This window comes from Erithacus rubecula, assembly GCF_903797595.1.
Source record: "Erithacus rubecula genome assembly, chromosome: 13".
NCBI lineage: Eukaryota > Metazoa > Chordata > Aves > Passeriformes > Muscicapidae > Erithacus > Erithacus rubecula.
In genome coordinates this window covers 6179779-6192772 of record NC_136665.1, presented here as the reverse complement: position 1 = coordinate 6192772, position 12994 = coordinate 6179779, and the positions used below count along the sequence as shown (strand labels likewise).

Genomic DNA, 12994 nt, shown 5'->3' with positions numbered 1-12994 from the left:
GTGGGTTTTCTTCTGGTTAAAGTAGAACAATTCACAGAGGTAATGGGCACATGGTAGAGGAGTTGCCTTCCTTATGTAATGTGAGGAATCTGTGAAGTTGCCACTTTCATAGGTCTGATCTCCAGGAAAAATCACCTCTGAGGAGAAAAAGGTGACTGCCCTGTGACACAGTGCATCTGTCAGTTCTGTTTTCCTTTAGGCAGCCAGTAATTGATCTCAAAGGTCTTGTTTGCACTTGATGATGCCTCAGAAATCCTGAGTCACTCTTTACCCGAATTCACCCTGGTACATCTGTTTACTCTGTGGTTGTGTGATAGTTGGGAAAGTCCTCAAGCACAACAAATTTTGAAATTGTCATCTTCCTAAAAACATAGTCCTGCTGCTTTTATAATGAGGAAGTAGGTTGGATGTCATATTCCTTGATGAAACACAGCTGTGTATCAGTCCCAACATTTCTCAGGTGTTGAGACAGCTCAGTTTTGCTGTCTGCTTGTGCTCACAATCTCATGGAGAGCCAACACAGGTTTATACCTCCAAGATATTAAATACACATTATGTTTATGTCAGTCAGAAACATGTTGGACTATCTTCTCAGTTCCTGCCCTGGACACTGTGTCAGTGTGGAAGAAGCAGATGAACAATTTTTTTCCTATTTCTGGCTTTGAAGGGTGTTTGGGGCTGTGTTCAGCTTGGATCTGCCCTACATCCATGAATGTCTGTGTCACTTGGATCTGTCTTTGCTAAGGGTTAAGATTGTATACACAGCAAGTTGCTGAGGTCATATGAAGTGCATTTGCATTCATTTTGTGGTAACTTAGTCATGAATTTAAGCTCTGAGGGGAACCAAGCAATTGTGCTTATCAGGGGGAGCCTTGGTGCTCACTGTTTTCCATCGGGCTCTTTTCTAAGTTATCTTCAACCTCAGTCACCGCTGGCATCCAGGGAGCTTAACATCAGACAATTGCCTGAGTATTCATTAAGCTCTAAGTGCTTAAACAGTGAAACCTCTACAAAAGCAGTCTGAAAGCTGAAGAAGAAAAATTTAACTGCCTGCAAGGAAATTTTCCTGCTGCTAGCCATAAATCAGTAGGTTTTTAGTAGCTTGTGATGAGCATCTTAATGGGGCCTATCAATCTGACTGCATTTAAAGTTTCAGCCATTGTTACATTACCCAAGTGATCACAGATCCTCTGATGGCAGAGATAACTTGGGAAAGATTTAGCAGAATATGAGTTTATCTGAAACTGTGACCTGACAACTGCAATGTCTCTAACTGCCTAAAATTACTCGTTCATCTTTCCAGGATGCACAGAGACTGCACTGATGCCACTCTGTCTTCTGTGGCAGCTGAGCTATTCGTCTTCTCATGTCTCCTACCTTCATTATCTGCCTGCAGACAGCAGCATTCACTCCTGTCACACCTGGCCCAGGAGACTGGAGTTAAAATTCAGATAAAGGAGGGAAACTAGGAAGCAGTGTATGAGCTGATGTCATCAGGAATTTGGGATTTTGTAAAATTTGGGCAGATGCCACTGCTTCCCAGTCATATAATTCACTTTCCTCTAGCAATGGGTGCAGTACAGCTACCTTGAGAGTCTCACCCTTTTTATTTTGCTCCTGTTTCAAAGCCACCAGTAAAGAAAAAAGGTCTCCATAAACATCCTGTGGCTTAGGAACATGAGAAAGCAAAAATTGCTGTTTTTAGGCACTTCTCTTCAACCAGCTACCCTGAAAGCTGTTTGAGCTGTAAAGCCCATCCATCACTTTGGCTACTGATGCCAATGGCACTGCCAGGGAAAGATCAGTCAAGCTGGATTATCAAAGTCAAAGCCAGAGACAGCTCTTGTGGGAAGTGATTGAGAAAGTCTCATGTCTTAATTCCTCACCGTGTATGAAATAAAAAGGGGGCTGTGCACAAGGGGTGGGAATACCCTGTTTCTCATTAACTGAATGCATAGTCTTGAAAGAGAGGTTGGAGCCCCTGTGCAGAACAGCAGTCATATTAATACAGTTTGTTTCCCTGTTTTTCCCTTCCAGTGCTCTCCTCTGGGAACTGTAGTCCAGTCCCAGGGCTTTGCACAGGAACACTTATACAGTTAGTAGTAAAGATGGGTTGGTTTTCATGTGAAAAGAAAAAGCCAAACATGGGAAAATGTAGGACACAGGGCTGGAAGATGGAGTGAAAGCTCTTTAACCATAAGAAAGTGCCCACTGTGGCTGCAGAGGTGCAAAGGCAGGCCCAGCCCTCTGTGCACACTCAGCTCTGCTCTGGGCTGCGGCTGCGAGAGCCGTCACAGCGGAGCTGTCACCAGGGCTGACAGCCTGCCCCTGCCACTGGGAATGGATGTGACTGGTGGCATCTGTCCCTGCTGGTGCTGGGATCCCTCCAGGGAGCGAGTGGCCCTGGCAGCTCAGCTCAGGGAGCAGCTCAAGAGCTGCAGCTCTGGCAGATGGGAGCACCTAGAAGGGTCTGTGGGGCACCCGTGTGAGCAGAGGGCAGCGATTTGCACTGATCTGTGACTTCAGGCTGCTGTGATTCACTCAGATTCAGTCACCAGCCCTGTCTCTTGGCTTGTTTCAGAACATAAAGCAGCTCAGAAGCCTTTTTTTTTGTGGGTTTTTTTTTTTTTTTTTTTTTTTTTTTTTTTTTTTTTTTTGGTTATCATTGGAAGCTGGGTCTTTCTGATAGGCGCTCCAAACCCAACTATTTCCATAGAACATTTCAGGACTTTTGGTGGTAGGAGTGTGTGTGAGAACAGGTTTTGCTAACCAAAACCCAATTTTTTGTACATCCCTACTGTGTGATTTCTTGTGTGGGGGTGTATATGTGACTTAGATTTTAGGAAAGAAAACTTACCTGAGAATGAAAAGCTCCTTCAGAAAAAATGGAGTGATAAACCTATTCCAGTTCCATGAAATGTTTCTCAGAAGGCAGGAAACAACTCCCTGCCTCCTTTACTGTGGTTAAGCAAGGCTGAGCTGTGGATGGGCAAGATGAAGCTTGATGGGGTGAAGGGCCCTGCATGCCCTGGGGCTGGCGGGCACAGGCTCCAGGCTGGGAAAAGCCAGCAAGCTCCCACCTATGCCTGCAGTGAATCAGGAACTGCTGCACTGGGAATGTGTCCCAAACAGCTCAGTAAGCCCTGAACAAGAAGATACAAGTATTTGCTAAAGGTCAGGGTTCTAACTCTGCCTTGAGGTGGAACTTTGCACAGAAATCCACTAAAAACCAAGGAAGTAGCATCATTTTTAGACCTTATACAGAGAAGGTCTAACACCATATATGCCAATTAAGCAGGGAGGTGTGAGAAACGATGCTCACTTTTAAAATTTCAAAGACTTATTAAACCTCAACAAAATACAACAAAAGATTGAATAAGGAAAAAGGAACGGTGCTCTGGGATTTAGTGACTGAGCAGCCATGAGCTCTATAAAACAGCTGCTTTGCCTTTTATTCTTCTGGAGTTGCATCAGGCAACCCTGGCCCCTCAAACTCTGTCAGTCAGCTCTTTTTTGCTCTCCATTGGTGGAGATCACTTTCTTACCTTGATTGGAGGTCAGGTGTTGTCATGCCATGTCCCCACCCAGCAAAAACTTTCTCCATTCCCAACTCCATGCACCTGTGTGTGCCTTGTCTCCACATGTCCCAGTCAACCCAGGCTGCCTGATAGCAACAGTGGTCTGTGGGGAGAACAGAGGATATTTAAACAACAAACTATAATAACTATACTTCAATAATGCTTCTCTTAACATACACACAATATTCACCCCTTAATTGTGAGAGCCAATCGCCCCAATACTCATCTATAAGAGTAAAAGAACAGAGCAACTCAGAATACAGAACCATAACTTGCCCTGCATGGTCTGGCTATGCCAAGATACCCTTAGAAGGTGTTTCAGCTCCTCTGGTAGCAGACCTGTAGGAGCATTGGCACAAGGCATAACTGCAGTGCAGGTAATGTGCTTCATGCATAAATTCATCGCTGGCTACATTGTCCCTCATCAGATGTGATTAAAGTCTCTCAAACTGAATTGAAAATGGAAAGAATGGTGCTATTAATTTCCATGGCTGCTGATTACAGAGGGCTTGTTGCATTAGGGAGTTCAGGGGCCAGGTCAGGCTGTGGTGTCCGTGTGTGAGAGCCAGACATGCTCTGCAGGGGAAGCGAGCCCTGGGCTGCTCCCTGGTGACTCCCTCGCTCCAATGGCTCTTGCAGGAGTGGTTTGACTTGTGTGCCCCATGGATGGGACATCATGTCACAGTGAGTGACTTCCATAATAGCTACTGGTGTTGGCTGTCTTGGCAGACAGTGGGGAATGAGCTCTGGGCTTGCTCTAGAAAAGACCTCTTTAGTTATGGGTCAGGGCACATGGACAGGCAGCAGTAGAGGGGCACTTTGGGATTATTTGTGGACAGACAGCTGACATTAACTTGCAGGGCTGCTTGTTGCAGTGTATTTCACAGTAAGTTAAAATTGGGTGAATTTTTAATGCTGAAAAACAAATAAGCCAAAAGAAAGCAACAGGAAGAAGGCCTGACATAAAAGGTTGCAAGAAATCAAATGAGCATTTTTCAGGAGCTGCATGTTTGAGTGTTGCTTGGGGTGAAATGTAGCTTGTTTTCCAAGATAACTCTCAGCTTGTGGCCCAGTAGTGGGACCATGACCACTGGAACATCTGTACTGGCTCTGACCACTAACTTTAACCATTATCTTCTCCCTGGTTGGAACCAGTAACATGTAGGAGGAGTGTAAGAGAGAAACTGTATATGATCCATCCTCTGGCACAACCTCAGGACCCATGGTCACATCTGTTGGCATCAGCATCCTGATGTTTTTTGGTGCATCCTGTGGTTCTGCTGGCTTTAGATTTGGGTTTGGGTCTGGTGGTTTAGGTTTTTTTTCTTGGGGAGAGGGGGCAGGGGGAGGTGTTAGTGAGAAATACTGAACACTTTTGCTTTAATCACCTTTCTGTCCTTTTTATCTCTGCAGACCCTGGTCTCCTCCCTGTGCCACCTCTTGTCTGAGCTGAGGTGTTCTCCCACATGGAGAAAGATGCTGAAAAATCACTGGTCAATCCATTCTTCCTCATGCCTTGTCTATCCTTGCTAAGAGAGGGCACAAGACATTCTCACACCCCATGATTCAGGTGAACCACAGGATCATTTTCTCATGGTGGCTTTAAAAATGGAAGGCTTTGCCTTCCTTTGCTTCAGCCTTTCAGAGATCCTCTGAGATCCTGTTCATGTTTGTGACCATTCCTGAGCCCCGAGCTGGAATTTTTAAAGCACTACCAGCAGCAACCCCAAGCAAAATAATGGATGACTGAGATCAGAGGGAATCACCATGTGCTCACAGACTGAAGAACAGCATGTGCAGACAAGCTCTGAACAATTTCTGATTTTATACTCTGCCAGTGTATTATTTATGCTCTCAGAGCACGGGGCAGATCTGCTTGGTCAACCTTAAAAGTGGCCTGAGTCCAGCAATCAAGACAAGCAGACCAAAGCATTTCCAAATTCTTGGTCATATTTGAGACCTCCCTGAGCTCCTGGCTGGGTTATGTGCTAGGAAGAAAGAGGAAGCATTGGTTTGAGTTGTAGATTGCAAATGTTTCAGAGTGGCTTTGTAACCCCCAGGATGTGGAGTCAGCCATGTGTCAGGCACTGCTGCTGGTAACAGCACCAGTGTAATCTGGCCCTGGGATTATTCTGTGTACATCCCCTGCTCCTTTTGTGGTTTCGAATTTCCCTAAAAAAGTTTTTTCCTAAACTTTGGTAATGAAGATGAAATTCCCCTTCATTGCATTTTTATACATTTTTGTAGATGCTATTGTCTCACTGAAACAATGTATTTGATCATGAATGATCATATTCCCATTGCTCTCCTCTTTCCCTGTGTACCTGGAGACCTCTTCCCTTTTGTATGTGTTTTGATGAAAAATTCTTGGACAGCATGTGTGTTACATGGGCATGTGCTACCTACAGACTACTCAGCTTCTTCTTCACTGACAACAGATTTGTTCATCAGAGCTGCAGTAAGGGCTGCATTTCCAGTTTTTGTTTTTATTTAAGTAAGTTTCTTTTATTTATCTAATACAAGCCATCCTCCCACTCTTGGTAATTTCCACTATTCCACTCATACAAGGCTGCATTTGTTGAGACCAACCTTGCTGGTCAGAGTATGCTGTCCATTTTTATTCAATAACAGAGTTAAGCTGGTGACTCTGAACTCCCCTCCTGAGGCAGATAACACACCATGTGGGGAGATATTTACATCTATGCCTTGGATTTACATCTCTCTCCTCTATGGAGGAGAGCTAGTTTGTCAGAAAATAAATTTAAAAAATGAAAGAAGTGTAAATAGAAATTTATTCATTTAGATATTGAGGCAATATCCATAGAATTAAAATGGTTGAAAACTTAAAGTGGACTTAGGGATACGGCAGCAATACCCCCCTGGGCTGTATGCAAGAGGAGCTGTTTCTTTTGTGGAAGTAGAGAAAGGAGTGCTGAGGTATTTAGATGCTGCCCTGTTTTGCTTTTGTCACAGAAAGAGGGATGGTGTAAAGGGCAAAGTGGGGAGCAGAACAACTTGTATATTTGGGCATGGGCAGGGAGAAATAACTGTTATGCTGTAAATACTGCAGCTGACACAGCAGAGACCCATTTGGCTGGGAATATGGGGCAATAAATGTGGTCAGGTGCTTCAGGGGTGCTGTGCATGGGCCTGCCAGGCAAGAGCTGATCAGGAAATAATTACAGCTGATAAGGGGAGCTGGTGAGGAGGCAGCACCTTCTGCGGCCATGAAAGGTGTTAATGATTAACTCTTATGGAAGAGCTGGAAGCACATTCTCCCCTTCCTTGCAAGTCACACCCCACTGCTCTCCTGCACCATGGCTCGAGGGCTGCCCTGGGAGTGCAGCTGGGCGTGAAGCAGCTTTAGTGCAGGGCAGCAGAGGTGGATGCAGGAGCTGCTCTTCCAACAGGGGCACGGCTGGCTCTGTCCCTGTGCCAGATTTCTGAGTTAATTCCTGCAGAAATCCATACTGCTCCTGGGGAAAGAGGGAGATTGCTGTCCCCTGTATGCTGCAAGTGAAACCCCACCCTGGCTATAGGCTCCGGTGACAGAAAGCTGTGTGGCTTCAAAATCTGGGTGAAGATGCAAGAGGGAGGAGAGGGGGAATCTTCTGTACATTAGTAGATGCAGAAATGTATGACTTGGGTGCTTCAGGACAGGTACACCAACTACAGTGCAGCATCCCAGGACCAGGTCAGGATGAGGTGCTGTAACTGTACCTTGCAATTTGCAGCACTGCTGCAGGAGTATGAAGAGACCACAAAGCCTATTAGCAGAGTGTGATGGTGCTCAGGATGAGCAAAATGAGATTTGTATGACCTGGCTCTGTGTGCTCCTGGGCTTGGCCAAAGGCATGCAAGGAGAGGACTGCACAGCAAACTGGCAGTGCCTCTGGTTTGCATCAGCCCTTTGCAGATGAGAACTGCAGAGAAAAACATCATCTTCTGTGTGGTGGCTGCTCCTTCTGTCCATGGCTGTGCCTGGAGCAGTGAGGGCAGAGCCAAGCCTGGTGCCTGGCAGGCACCAAACTGGAGTCTGGAGATTCCTTCCATGTGGGGACCTGGCCTTGAATGTTTAGGCATTGATGGTATTAAATATAGGCAGTGGGGATGGTGCTGAGGCTGTAGTTTGAATCTTGAATACTCTTTCCTATGCAACCTTTCTGTACAGCTCTTAGAGTGATTGCTAATGGATTTTACTTGATTAATGTTAGTCAATTTATTTTTATTAATTAGTACATATTTAGGTCACATTTTAGGACACATTGTGCCTAGTTTTCAGCTGGGGGTAAAGCTCATTTTCTTCCTAGTAGCTTGTACAATGTTGTGGTTTGGAATGAGGAGGAGAATAATGTTGATAATAAAAAAGATGGAGAGGCAATTTTTACAAGAGCATGTAGCGACAGAACAAGGGGGAATGGCTTATTTCCCTAATTCTCTCCTCATCCCACTGTGGGGGAGTGAGTGAGCAGCTCTGTGGCACTTAGCTGAGTTAAACCAAACAGGCCCAGCTACCATCCCCTGCACAGCCCACCTGCCATCAGCACTAATTGCCCTTGCTCACATCTTGGCAAGACGAGGTGCTGCCACCCCTGGGACCCACGGTGCTGGAGCCACAGGGCATGTCCAAGGGGCTGTGGGGCAGGTCCATGGGCTGTTGCTGGGACTGTTGATGCTGTGTGTGTTGGACAGCCTTGGCCAAGATCCAGACTCCACCATCATTTCTGAGAAAATAGCGTCATTAGTGTAGTGTCGTAATCGATAGGCCATGGCCCTGATTCAGCAGGACACTTATGTGCATGGCTAATATCCATCACACTCTGCTACCTTGATGGCTTGCTGCTTTTTTTTTTTTTTTTTTTTTTTGGTTTGTTTTTAAGAACCAGCTATTGCATTTTTAATTGGATTTGTGCTAAACTGAGGCTTTTGCGCTATGAGGAGCTCTCCATTTCCTGACCAAGAAGTGCTGTGTGCTCCCAGAGTAGATGGGGTCTCAGGGCTGGGAGCTGCCCCTGTGAGGAGAACAAAAGGCTGGAGGAAGCCAAGAAAAGGAAAAAGCTGTTACCAAATGGTGCATTTGACCTTTCGTGGCCCTCCATCCCTGCACAGAAGGCTGAGGCAGAAATCTCAGATTATGGAATGAAAGGTGTGAATTTGGCTAAATTGCATTTGGCTGTCCTTAATACTGGAAAAGCACACAGTGTCCAGGAGGCACAGGGAGAGAGAACCTGCTGAAATGGGCAGAAAAGTGATTGGGGATTTCTTACAATTCATACTGGAGGGAAGTAGGAGCCCGGAATTATTTTACATGTGGAGTTTAAATCCATCGTTACAAGGCTGTATTGATTTCCTTTTCCTTACTTTTTTTTTAATCTGTAATTTTAAAAGTACTTTTTAAAAATAGATTTTAAAGATTATTTAGGAACAGTTGGGAAGCAATTGTTCATTAAGCTTGTAGCTGGGTTTCATGTATTTTTAATTCTCTTCAGCTTGGATGGCTTTTAGTTTTAATACTTATCCTCACATTTCACTAGTTGTTATTTATTCCATTCAATTATGTATCTTATAAGCATTTGTTGCCCCTCACAGATCTGTAATGACCCTTAGAAGGCTGAGGAAATGAAGGCAGGGAGTTTCAAACCACCTTGAGAACAGCTTCCTGTGAGCCATAGCTCAGAACTGGTTTGATTTATGCACCCACCAGTGTAGTCAGCATGGTTTGGGGTGTGTTTATCATTGCAGCACCCAGAGGAGAACTGTGGGGATTCAAGATCACCCCACACACACACAGTCAGCCAAGTCTGGCCATGGGCTGTATCTCTGTGGGGTACCTCAGGAGCACAAACTGTCTCAGTGGATTTTTTGGTGGAAGAGCACTGAGGGTTGGTTGCTGGAGAGTGATGAACTCAGCACAGAGCCAAGCAGAGCTGGGGTCCAGCCCCAGCACAGGGATGGTGCAGTCCTGTGAGCACAGCCAGGTGGGTTTTGGGTCCTGGCAATAGAGTCAGAGCTTGGCCACAAACCATGGGCCCATCTCTGTCCTCCCTTCCTTGCTGTGACCCTGATCAGGGACTGACACCTGAGAGAGTTCCCTGCAGAGCTCAGCACTGATTGCCACAGAGCTTCAAGGCTTGGCCTCTGTGCTGAGCCTGTCTGAGGAGCTGCAGTGCTGAGCACTGTGCTGGGAGCTGCTGAAGGCAGATTTCCATCCCAGCCCCATCCCTGGCCCTGCCCAGCAGTGGTTACCTGGCTGCACAGCTGGGACAGCCATGGCACCGTTTTGCCTTGTGCTCTTTGAGCCTGGCTTAGTGCTCAGTTTTTAATGTGACAAAGGCTATTTGCAGAGTCTTTTCTAATGGTCCTGATTTTTAGAGGAGCTGAGTCTCTGGCATGCAAGTGGGTCACAAAAGTAGCCTGTTTAGCACTGCCCCTTTTTGAAAGGCAAATCAGACTTGTTTCAGCTCCACAGCTGAGGTCTCAAAGTCCTTAGTGGGGGTGGTCCAGACAAATCCCCCAAAAACAGGGTTCACCTGATCTTCAGGTCAGGTTGGTGGCCACATTGTATTCCTCCAGCAGAGCTTGGCTAGTGACAATCTCCAAAGTGAATCTGTGATGTTGAAGCAGATTAGAGAGCCCTGGATCCAGTCAGGAAGCTGTAAGGTGCTCCCATACTCCTACAACACGACAGCAGCAAGCAGTCCACACTGCCTGCATGAAAAGACATTGATGGCTTCAGTAAATCTACCCAGGCATGGCTTGCTTTCAGTGCCTCCAAAGCTGGGGCTTGGACATTTTGAGCAGCTTCTCTTCAGCTCCCAGCTGTGCCTATCCAATTGCTTGTGAGGACTACAGAAAATGTGAAACAGTGGGACTTGGAGACAGAGCAGTTGTGGAACAGCTTTGACAGAGCTTGTCTTGAGCTGAACCATTTATAGTCCTGATCTGATCCTGGATTGGATTTGTATGGAACTTACCCCTGCCCAGCTTTCTGCTGCCATTGCTCAAGGAAGAGTGATCTGCTCAGCACCAATCCCTCCTTCCTTTCCCAGTTAAACTGGCTGCTATAAGGACTAACATGCCCAAGAGGCCCAATAGAGAGCTCACATCCCCTTGAACTTCACTGAGTCTGAAGGTCTGCCTTCAGCCTATAAAAAAAACAAATTAAAACTCAAAAATCCATCCTGTCCTGGGGCTGGCTGTTCTTTGCCCCTGCCACCCACTGCTTCCCACAGAGCTGGCACAGCTGGAGCAATCTCAGTTCCTCTCTTGTGGGAAGGCAGCCGCTGAGTATTTCCCAGGGGGAACTACACATGGTCATCTTGCTCTTAGCTGGAGTTGGTGGCTGAGCTAAAACCAAGTGATTCAGAGTCTGAGGAATGAATCAGAGTCAGGCTCTGGGAGAAGTTTCCCTAGCTCTGGAGTCAGCTAAATCCAAGAGCATTGCTCTGGGTTGAAACTCAAATTAGCAGTTTTATCTCCATTGGTTCATCTCAGGAAGTGGTCAGACATGGCATGATGTATGCTGAGATAAATGGTTTAGTTCAAACATATCCAAATTTGCTATTGTCCCAGCACCTTGGCTGCTATGTGACACTATCCTGCAATTTCAGGGGCTTTGGGGTCCCTCCACTGCCTAACACAAGTCTAAAATTACACCTAAGTGGACAGTTGGATTCAGAAGGTGAAACCTCTGCTGGTTTTTATTTGGCCAGCTGTCCCTGCAGAAGCACCCAAGTGAAAAGTGGTCCCTCCTGGGCTCTGTTAGGTCACCAGGCTGAAGTTTGGACAGCACTGGGAGGAGCTCAGGGGCTCAGAGCCTTGTGCCACAGCTGGACGTGGCTCATGAGGACCTTGCTGGGAGCTCTCTGGTTCTGTGCTGGCCACAGCTGTGTCACAGCTGGCACCAGCTGCTGGGCACTTGTAAACCCAAACTAGGAAAGCACCATAGAGCCAGGAGAGCTTTTTCAGCCCTCTCAGCACTCCCTCCTTCACAGAGTGGAGGCACAAGGCAAGACCAGCCAGGAGGGACTAGTTCTGTAGCAAAGAGGAAGTGCTTTGTCTTTGAGCCTGGCAGCCTTCACATTGCTAGAATTTGCCTTAAAATGGAGAAAAAGGGGTTTTTTTGAATAATATTTCCTTAGAAATTTTAGAAATTATGACTTGGTTCAGCATGCCTACAGCTCAGAACAGATCTGTTTGGTTTTATTTGGCTGAGAAGTTAGGGAAGCCTGGCATGGCTGGACATGAAGCTGTGCATTCATGGTGTTAATGGATTCCCTTGTGAACGTGTGGAAAACATGCATCATTGTTTCAATTGCTGGTGCTGGATATAGTGCAAATAAATGACTGTGAGTCAGAAGAAGGTGAATCAGTGTAAGGTAGCTCCACTGCCAATCATTTAAGAGCACACATATGATATGGACAATGATCTGGCTATTCAGAGCAGACCTTTGAGCATTGGAATCAAGGGTTTTCAAAGGAATCCATCAGAATTGGGTGCTTAAGTCCTTCTGCTATCAGTGGGCAGTGGGTAGTACTTCCTTTAAATACTCAGTTTAGCAGAATACCTAAGTGACTTTAGTTAAATATTTAAATGAGAGCAGCGTTTCCCCTGAGTGCCTGGGCAACACATTCCTAGCGAGAGGCACTGACTACCACTAGTCACAGACCTACAGTCTCAACCAGACCCTGATTATGCCCATTTCAGTCTCTGCTCATGGTGGAGCAGAAGGACATGAGATACTCACCATGTGAGAGGTCAGATGGGCTCAGGGTGATTTCTGTTTGCTGTGCTGATGTGTGAAGTGACTCTTGTCACTGCATGTTTCTCAAAGGTGACATGTTCACCCAGACATTGATGTTCCAGCAGAGGTGCTGCAGCATCCCTGACTGCAGAACCACTGATTTCCTTCTCCCTTCACTTCTGTGCTCCCTTGGGCAGAGTGCATGGACTGGTGCTGTGGATGTCAGCAAGACAAGAGCTAGATGCAGCTGTCTTACCTTTGAAAGCTTAGTGGGAGATGCAGCTCTATTTTGTAAAGGATCCTGCTGCTGGCAGCACAGCCTTCTCCAATTACAGCACAAGGGCTGAAACAAGGCTGGTCTCTGTCAGTCCCCTGCTGTTGTGGTGGCACTGTCACTGCTTTTTGTGGTAAGTGGGGCAATTTCAGTGCCAGTCACCTCTCTGAATGCAGCCTTGCAGAAACATGTGCAAAGTCATTGATTTTTCTTTAGCCCCAGCATGTTTTCCTGCCGTGGGATCATGGAGCTGGCAGGACAGTCCTGCCTGCAGAGGATTTGCTTCCACTTGGGCTCCAGCCAGTCAAGAGAGAAATCCTAAGTGCTGCTTTATGGCTCATCTAGAGCAGCCAAGCTTGGTGCTTTCCTCTCCAGTTGTACCTCTTAGCACAGGGTGG

The 12994-nt window shown here is 46.4% G+C and overlaps 1 long non-coding RNA gene across 1 annotated transcript in view; it reads left to right on the top strand.

Moving 5' to 3' along the window:
- LOC306807667 overlaps nt 1-12994 on the top strand; it is a 138093-nt gene that overhangs the window by 118228 nt on the left and 6871 nt on the right. The window contains exon 5 of the long non-coding RNA XR_013775774.1: nt 4992-5148. This is a non-coding gene — a long non-coding RNA (uncharacterized lncRNA). The remainder of the gene's footprint in view (nt 1-4991; nt 5149-12994) is intronic.